Raw genomic sequence first — 10,168 nt, 5'->3', positions numbered from 1 at the left:
TACACCCACTCAATGCCATGCTCTTTGGCCCAGGTGTCTATGAGGCTAGTTCGGAAATGAGTCCCGTTGTCTGACTCAGTTCTCTGTGGGGTGACATGTCGCCACAGGACTTGTTTTTCGAGACCCAGGAGAGTGTTCCGGGCAGTGGCATGGGGGACAGGATATGTTTCCAGCCAGCTGGTGGCTGCTTCCACCATTGTAAGCACATGGAGTTTGCCTTGGCAGGTTTGTGGGAGTGTGATATAGTCAGTCTGCCAGACCTCCCCATATTTATATTTCAGCCATCGTCCCCCATACCACAGAGTATTTATCCGCGTCAATTGATTGCAGCGCACGTTTCACATTTGTGGATAGCCTGTGCAATAGCGTCCATGGTCAAGTCCACCCCTCGGTCACGAGTCCATCTGTATGTTGTATCACGTCCTTGAAGGCTTGAGGTGTCATGGGCCCACTGAGCTAGAAATAGTTCACCCTTATGCTGCCAGTCCAGATCCACCTCAGCCACTTCTATCTTGGCAGCCTGATCTACCTGCTGGTTGTTTCAATGTCCTTCAGTGGCCCGACTCTTGGGGACGTGAGCATCAACGTGACGTACCTTTACAACCAGTTTCTCTACCCGGGCAGCAATATCTTGCCACAATGTGGCAGCCCAGATGGCTTTGCCTCTGTGCTGCCAGTGTCTCTGATTCCACTGCTGTAGCCAGCCCCACAGGGCATTTGCCACCATCCAGGAGTCAGTACAGAGATAGAGCACTGGCCACTTTTCCCATTCAGCGATGTCTAAGGCCAGCTGGATGGCCTTTACCTCTGCAAACTGGCTCAATTCACCTTCTCCTTCAGCAGCTTCTGCTACTTGTCGTGCAGGACTCCATAGAGCAGCCTTCCATCTCCGGTGCTTTCCCACAAGATGACGGGACCCATCAGTGAACAGGGCATACTGCTTTTCATTTTCTGACAGCTCGTTATACAGTGGACCTTCTTCAGCACATGTCGCCTCCTCCTCTGGTGATATTCCGAAGTCTTTGCCTTCTGGCCAGTCGATGATCACTCCAATGATTCCTGGGCGACTGGGGTTTCCTCCTTGAGCCCGCTGGGTGATCAGTGTGACCCATTTACTCCATGTAGCACCAGTTGCATGGTGTGTAGAGGGGACCTTTCAGTTGAACATCCGCCCCAGCACTGGCAGCCGGGGTGCCAGGAGCAACTGTGCCTCAGTACCAACCACTTCTGATGCAGCTCGAACCCCTTCATATGCTGCCAATATATCTTTTTCAGTTGGAGTATAGCGGGCTTTGGACCCTCTGTATCCCCGACTCTAAAACCCTAGGGGTCGACCTCAGGTCTCCCCATGTGCTTTCTGCCAGAGGCTCCAGGTAGGGCCATTCTCCCCAGCTGCAGTGTAAAGCACATTTTTTATATCTTGTCCTGCCCGGACTGGCCCAAGGGCTACTGCATGAACTAATTACTGTTTAATCTGTTTAAAGGCTTGTTGTTGCTCAGGGCCCCATTTGAAATAATTTTTCTTTCGGGTCAGTTGATAGAAAGGGCTTACAATCAGACTATAATTTGGAATATGCATTCTCCAAAAAACCACAGCACTTAAAAAAATGTCTGTTTCCTTTTTGTTTGTTGGTGGAGACATGGTTGCTATTTTGTTGATCATTTCCATTGGGATCTGATGATGTCCATCTTGCCATTTGATTCCTAAGAACTGGATCTCTTGTGCGGGTCTCTTGACCTTACTTTGTTTTATGGCAAAACCAGCCTTCAGAAGGATTTGGACTGTTTTCTCTCCTTTCTCAAAAAATTCCTCCACTGTGTTGCCCCACACGATGATGTCATCAATGTATTGAAGGTGGTCTGGAGCTTCTCCCTGTTCCACTGCAGTCTGAATCAGTCCATGACAAATGGTAGGACTGTGTTTCCACCCCTGGGGCAGTCGATTCCAGGTGTACTGGACACCCCTCCAAGTGAAAGCAAACTGTGGCCTGAACTCTGCTGCCAGAGGGATGGAGAAGAATGCATTAGCAATATCAGTTGTGGCATACCACTTGGCTGCCTTTGACTCCAGTTCGTATTGAAGTTCTAGCATGTCTGGCACGGCAGCACTAAACAGTGGACTGACTTCGTTCAGGCCACGATAGTCTACTGTTAGCCTCCACTCTCCATTAGACTTTCGCACTGGCCATATGGGACCGTTAATGGGTGAGCGGGTCTTGCTGATCACTCCTTGGCTCCTCAGTTGGTGAATGAGCCCATGGATGGGGATCAGGGAGTCTCTGTTGGTGCGATATTGCCGCCAGTGCACTGTTGTGGTGGCCGTCGGCACCTGTTTTTCTTTGACCTTCAGCAACCCCACAACAGAAGGGTCCTTTGAAAGACTGGGCAAGGTAGACAGCTGTTCAGTTTCCTCCGTCTCCAAGGCAGCTACACCAAAAGCCCACCTGTACCCTTTTGGGTCCTTGAAATACCCTCTCCTGAGGTAGTCTATGCCAAGGATGCATGGAGCCTCTGGGCCAGTCACAATGGGGTGCTTCTGCCACTCATTCCCAGTTAGGCTCACTTCGGCCTCCAAGACAGTTAGCTCTGGGGAATCCCCCTGTCACTCCAGCAATGCTAATGGGTTCTGCCCCTATATAGTTTGATGGCATTAAGGTGCACTGTGCGCCGGTGTCCACTAAAGCTTTATACTCCTGTGGGTTGGACATGCCAGGCCATTTGAACCCACACAGTCCAGTAAGCCCAGTTATCCCTTTCCTCCACCTGGCTGGAGGCAGGGCCCCTCTAGTCTTGATCATGGCAGTCACAACTCACTTCCTGTAAATGTGAATCAAGAGTCTCTCTATTAAGCTCAGAAATGAAATCAGCACTTCTACTTCTCTGTCTGGGGACCTGCTCACTGGAAACTGGAGCAGCAGTTTTCCTGGAAGAGCCTCCCTGAGTGACTGCTCTTCCTTGCAGCTCACGTACGTGTGCCTCTAGGGTCGAGGTAGGCTTGCCATCCCACCTCATCATGTCCTCTCCGTGGTCACGCAGGTAGAACCATAGGGTGGCCCTGTGGTGTGTATCCCCCTCTTTGAGCAAAAGGACGCTTATTCCTAACAGCTGAGACACTGCTCTGTCAAGGTGGGGAGCAGGACATATCTTCTTTGAGTTGCTGGACCTCTCGGGATAGTTTCTCCACAGCAGAGACTAGTGAGGAAGAGATATTTGCTTCATAATCCCAGAGTCTATCAATCACCTCCACCACCATTGGTGCCTCGTCCCCTTTCCAGAACATTACTGCCAATGAATTTGCATGTGAAGATGGTGCACGCTCTGTACAATCTTCCACCACATGGGTCGTGTGCACTCGGCTTCATCTGGATCTTTGGATGACTGTTGATCGTCCGGGTCACCATAAATCACCTCAAGCACAGCTAATTCCCTTAGATACTGGACGCCTTTCTCCATGGTTGTCAATTTTCGTAGGTGATATGTAACATCTTCTTTAAAGGGATACCTTTCTCTCACACCTGACAGGATTTGCCTCCAGAGGCTGAGGTCTTGTGTTCTTTTTCCAAATGCTTTGTCAACACCCCCTTCCCCAGAAAGGGAACCCAGTTGTTTGTCTTCTTTTCCCTCTAATTCCAAGCACCAATCTTTAACACAAACTGCAAAAATGACAACATGGTGCTGTGACCAGCAGCTGTTATTATCTCCAACCCTTGAGCCCCACGTTGGGCACGAAAAATGACTGTTGTGGTTTAGCCGGCAACTCAGCCCCACACAGCCGCTCACTCACTCCCCCACCGGTGGGATGGGGGAGAGAATCAGAAGGGTAACACTCGCGGGTTGAGATAAGAACAATTCAATAATTAAAATAGAACAACATCAACAAAAATGCAATGGAAAGGAAAACAATGAGAGGCACAAAATCCAGGGCGGAGAGGTGGGGGGAATGGGAATGAACCACCAAAACAAACCGCACGTGATGCAGCCACTCACTACCTGCCAACCCAATGTCACCAACCTCTAAGCCACAACTGCCCCCCTGCATGCTCACTGCCCCTGTTAATATACTGGTCATGGTGTCACATGGTATGGAATGAACACCCTATTGGCCAGTTGGGGTCAGCTGCCCCAGCCTTGGCCCCGCCCCTCCCAGCTTCCTGCCCACGTGGCAGAGCACAGGAAGCTGGAAAGGTCCCTGACCACCACAGGCATTACAGTGAAGAGAATTAACCCCTTTCAGCCAAAACCAGCACATTGGGATAGAGTTAATTTTCTTCACTGCAGCTGGCATATTGCTGTGCTTCAGACTTAGTATGAAAATAATGTTGATAATACACCGATGTTTTAGTTGTTGCTGGGTAGTGCTTATACTAGTCAAGGACTTTTCTAGCTTCCTGTGCTCTGCTGGGTGCACAAGAAGCCGGGAGGGGAGCGGGCACAGCTAAGAGTGTGGCTTCAAACTGGCCAAAGGGATATTCCATATCATCTAACGTCATGCCCAGTATGTTAACTGGGAGGTGGTGGCCAGGGGAGGCAGGCAGCAATTGTGTCTCTGGGACTGACAGTGTCGATTGGCAGGTGATGAGTGGTTGTATTATTTGTGTTTTTGGTTTTTTCCTTTTTCCCTTTTATTATGTTAGCATAATCATTGCTATTATCATAATCATTATCATTTTAATTATTAAACTGTTCTTATCTCAACCCACAAGTTCTTTTTTTTGTTTTTCTTTTGCTTTTCTGATTCTATCCCTCATCCCACAGGGGTGGGGGGAGTAAGCGAGCGGCTGCGTGGTGTTTAGTTGCTGACTGGGGCTGAACCACAACCGAGCCTTAATTCCATGATCTCATTCAGAACTATCACCACCAAAATATGTTGAGAAAAAAAACCAGTTAGCAGCACAATTGGATTGCTCCAGAAATTATCAAGGTTGGTGGGTGACGCTGATATCCCTAAGAAAATGGTATTTTTGGAACTGTCTGCTGAAGACATAACAATGAACTATGTGAGCCTGGCAAAACAGAAGTTGAGGGCCAGAGACAGAAACATAGAAATAGAGAAGCACTTGTTTTACAAGTATATCCTTGAGGAGAGCTGAGAGACTGATCAAAGTAAACATCCTGCCTCAGAAGCCACTGAGAATAGGGTGATAAATTGTATAGTCAATGAGAACAACTAATTGGGATGTAGGTAAGAACTAAAACAAAGTGCCCAGTAGGGGAAATATCCTCGTTATAATGCTAAAAAATCAGGCCCATAGGCCAGGAACCACCCCCCTCTAGTAAGTCTCTTAACCTATGAGCATGCGTGGTAAATTAAAAGTCAGCTGTACTGTTACATCCAAGCGAGAAAGAAATAAACCAATTATTAGCTGAGGCATGTGAATATTAGCTGTGATTGACATATTTAACTGTATAAATGCCTTGTAGTGTCTCAGTGTGGTGGGCTAGCATTGTGGGCTACCACCTAGCACCAATCTTTGCACAAAAATGACTTAACATACTTCTGCTCTGTGTGTACTTTGGCGTTTTGCCAAGCTGATGCTGTGAAAAGCTGAAATCAGGACTCAATAGCAGGTATTCTTTATTGCAGCGCTGGACGCACAGGGGAACACTCCTCCTTATGTGCGTGCTCGCACAGGGTTAGTCACATAATTTATGCAAGCTCTATATACATATGCATTAGTTTTAATAAAAGATATATATATTCATTTTTTAAAGAACTCATTATCATATGCAAATGTCCTTTGCGCATGCCTGTTGGTGTCTCCGGGTGGTCGTCAAGGGTCTCTGGATGAAGGATATACTCTTCCTCACTGTGTCCGCTAGTTAACCCTTGCTTTCACACAAACTCAGTTCTGAGATCACGTACTTACTGTCCTTGAGGGACAGTCTGTTCTGGTTTAGTGTTTTGCTCTGCAGTTCCTTATCTTTATGGTTCTGTACATCTGCTTCTTCTAAGGTCAAATGTCATTATCGTAACTTTGTTTAGGAGCTTCTAATCTTGAGGCCTTTCTGACTCCCCCAAAGCAACAAGTTTTAGTCACAACTGTTCTATCAATCCCTCCTTTTCTTTTTGAGGACTTGTAGCTTACCTGCTACAGTCCTCAATATAAGAATTTACTAAGTCTCAAACGGAGACTATTATAGAAGTGTTTTATGTTTGTTTGCAAATTTCATAATAATTCGTCCTTTTCAAGGGCCCAAGTAAAATATTTCCCTGTTTCCACTTGGTGTCTAATCTTATTTCTTTTCCAATTACCATATGTCTCAGCTGAATTTTGACAACACCAAAGAAAACATCTGAGAGACACACAAACAAACATTCCTAAAACCATTAGAGTAATCAGTCCAATTAATAATTGTTTTAACCATCTTAGATTAGAAAGCAAATAAGTCAATTTATCCCACAAATCCTGAAACCCGAAAGAAGTGTCATGTAGAGATACGTCATGGAATATTTGTGCTTTTTCTCCCAAAGTGCATTCAGATCTGCTTCGATCTGCTTATCTTTATTGATATATGCAAAGCAGCTGGTATTAATGATCATGCCTACACCCCCTTCTTTGGCAATCAATAAATCTAATGGCATTCGATTTTGCAACACAACTTTACTAAGGGATGACACCGCTGTCTGCAAATTCTTTATAGTCTTGAATCTTGATTGCAGTGAAGGTGGTCAGCAACACCTGGTAAGGTCCATTCCACTTCTCTCCCAGCGGATTACCTGAAAAATTCTTAACATAAACCCAAGCTCCAGAGCTAAATGGGTGGATTGGATGATTTAATGCTTTGGCCCCAGTTCCCAAAACACTTCTGTTAATCTTTTCCAATTGTTTTCCTAAGGACATAACATAATTTTATAAGTAATGATCTCCCAACTGGTTCAAATCCTCTCCTTGGTACTTAGCCTGATATGGTCTTCCATATAGTATCTCAAAAGGGCTCAAATTTTCTTTAGCCCTAGGTTTTACACGTATTCGGAGTAGTGCAATAGGTAGCGCTTGGTACCAATAGAGGCTTGCTTCCTGGCATATCTTTGCTATTTGTTGTTTTATCATGGGATTCATTTTTTCTGCTTGCCCACTGGCTTGTTGTCTGTAAGGTGTATGTAATTGCCTACCGATTCCCAATAGCTTGCTGACTTGCCACACTACTTCTGCACAAAAATATGTGCCCCTGTCTGATGAAATTATTGTAGGTAGGTACCCCAAATCAGGGTATTATTTCATTTAATAGTATCTTAGTAACCTCCCTCGCTTTATTTTTTCTACAAGAAAATGCTTCTGGCCATTTCGAAAAGGTGTCTGAGAGTACCAACAGGTATCTATACACTCCTTTTCTTGGAAGTTCTTAGAAATCAATTTGCCAATGGTCCCCCAGTATATTTCCTTTCCCAATATTCCCCAATTGTACCTGGTTGCCTGTATTAGGATTATTTTTCAAACATATTTTGAATTAAGATTGGACTAGATGATCCCTGAGGTCCCTTCCCACCTGTGATTCTGTGATATTTCCCATTGCTGAGTCACCTGCCGGAGTGTAGTATATCAATTTCTCTTTATTAATTTCCAATTTAAAAAGTTATACAGGGAGTCTACCCCCCAATGTGTTCTATTATTATGTTCCTCTTTAACAATTCCCCATATCTGTTTGGCAGGAATTATAATTCAGCCGTCACTCGAATGGGCCCATCCTCTGGAGAGAACCTGCCCTCTCATTTCTTCTATTAATTATTTGTTGGTCTTAGTATATTCAATATTTTCTTGGTCACCTAGAATCTTACTTCTGTTATCTGGAATTATGGCTAAAATCCCTTGCATTCTCTCTGCTGCCTGTTTAGCCTCATAGTCAGCCAATCTATTACCTTTTTCCTGTTCAGTGGTACCCTTTGGGTGTCCTCAACAGTGCATGATCGTGATTTTGGTTGGCAATCAGACTGCTTCTAATAAGCGCAGGATTTCCTCGGCGTGCTTAATCTGCCTTTCTTGTGTAGTTAGTAGCCCTCATTCTTTCCAAATTGCTCCATGAGCATGGACAACTCCAAAGGCGTATTTGGACTTTGTCCATATATTTATCTTTTTCCCTTTTGCCAGCTCCAGAGCCCTCATCAGGGCAATAATTTCATCGTTTTGAGCTGATGTTCCAGTAGGTAATGATTGAGATTCAATTATTTCGTTTGCTGTTGTCACTGTGTATCCGGCCTTTCGAGTACCTTGTTGGACGAAGCTGCTGCTGTCTGTGAACCAGAAATCTTGTGCATCTTCCAGAGGTTCTTCTTTCAAATATGGTCTGCTAGAAGATACAGCCTCTATGGTCTCTAAGCAATCATGTGTCAACAACTCAGATGTCACCCCACTGAGGAAAGAAGCTGGGTTCATAACATTATTTACTTCAATAGTAACATCATCTGGTTCAATTAAAATGGCCTGGTATTGTAGAAATCGAGATGGGGAAAGCCAGTGATTCCCTTTCTGTTCCAACACAGCTGATACTGTGTGTGAAACCAGTACTGTGATCTTTTGGCCTAAGGTGAATTTCCGGGCCTCCTGAATATTCAAGACCACAGCTGCCACAGCTCACAGGCACCCTGGCCACCCCTTGCTTACTTCCTCAAGCTGTTTAGAAAAATGGGACACAGCTCTTCTGTAGGGTCCTAGCTGTTGATCTAGGACTCCCAGAGCTATACCTTGTCTTTCATGGGAAAACAGCCAGAAGGTTTAGTCACATCAGGTAGGCCCAGGTCTGGGGCCTTCATTAGTTCCTTTTAAGTGTCTTGAATGCATTTTGAGCTTCTTTGGACCAGACCAATTGAGTGGTGTTGTTCTTCAAAAGTTCATACAAAGGTTTTACTATTATTCCATAATTACCAATCCATAACTGGCACCAACCTGTCATTCCCAAAAAGGTCCTGAGTTCTTTTACCATCTGAGGGAGGCGGGTTCTGTAGATGTCTTATTTTCATTCTGTTCCTAATTCCCATTGTCCTCCAGATATTTCATATCCAAGGTAGGTTACTTGTTGCCGCACCATCTGAGCTTTCTGTTGAGAGAGACTTGATACCCATTTAGTCCCAAGAAGTTCAACAAACTGATAGTCCATTGTATACAACCAGGTTTTATTTCAGTTGCTATTAATAAGTAAGTCATCCACATAGTGTAAAAGGACTCCCTCCAGGTGTGTGAGGGATTTTAGTTGATGGTTTGTGTAGGGCCACGACAGAAAAATTACAAGCTGAACACAGCTGTGAGAACGTGACCTTGAAGAAGGGAACTGGGAGGATTGTTATTGAACAATATGTTGTTGCAATCCAGGAACCGCTGTTAGCCGACAGAGCACGCACCTGGCAGGCCTTGTTGCATGTGCTGGCAACGTCTAGTCAGTACTTTTCCACTGAATCTGCTGAGGGTATAGAAAAAGTGCGTCTCAAAGTGGAGAGGGGAGAGGAGACACAGAGCATGCTCTATGAACCACAGGGGACGCCCTAAAGGTGCCGCAAACTACCTCCCTTCTCCATGATGACCCCGCTAATGGTCACCCTCCATTAGCTCAGCAGTGTCTCGAGCGTAGTTGGGTTGGTAAGACTCTCATAAAGGGAAAACAATACGCTAGTAACTGCTTATGCCAGGCTATAACAGATTAATAAATACTGTAGTGCTTTTTAAATATCATGTGTTGGGTGAACTTTGTGCATAGGAATCCTGCGAACCTGTTACACCAAGGAGGGAGGATCCCACGTCTCAAGTTCTCATGCTAATTTATTTCCAAAGGTGGTTGGACTATTTTTAAAACCTTGGGGTAACACTGTCTAGGTAAACTGGGTTTTCCTACCAGTGGTAGGGCTTTCCCATTGAAATGCAAATAAATTTTGACTTTCTTTGGCTAAAGCAAACAGAAGAATGTGTCTTTTAAATCTAATACTGTAAACCATACTTGTTTATTTTGCAATTTAGTAAGTAAGGTATAAGGATTAGCTACCACAGGGTGTAAATCTTTAACAATCTTATTTATTCCTCTTAAATCTTGTACTACTTGAATTCTACCTTTTTCTCTTGTCTCCATAGCTTTATTTTAACCAGTGGATCTGCTAAGGTAGATGCCCCAGGTCCCCATCAATCGACCTCTGTTTCAGCTATCAAGATCTGCGGGGTCTCCTTGTGCTTTGGGCATTCATTTT

Source organism: Phalacrocorax aristotelis, chromosome W (assembly GCF_949628215.1).
Source record: "Phalacrocorax aristotelis chromosome W, bGulAri2.1, whole genome shotgun sequence".
Lineage (NCBI taxonomy): Eukaryota > Metazoa > Chordata > Aves > Suliformes > Phalacrocoracidae > Phalacrocorax > Phalacrocorax aristotelis.
Note: the sequence above shows the minus strand (reverse complement) of the source record.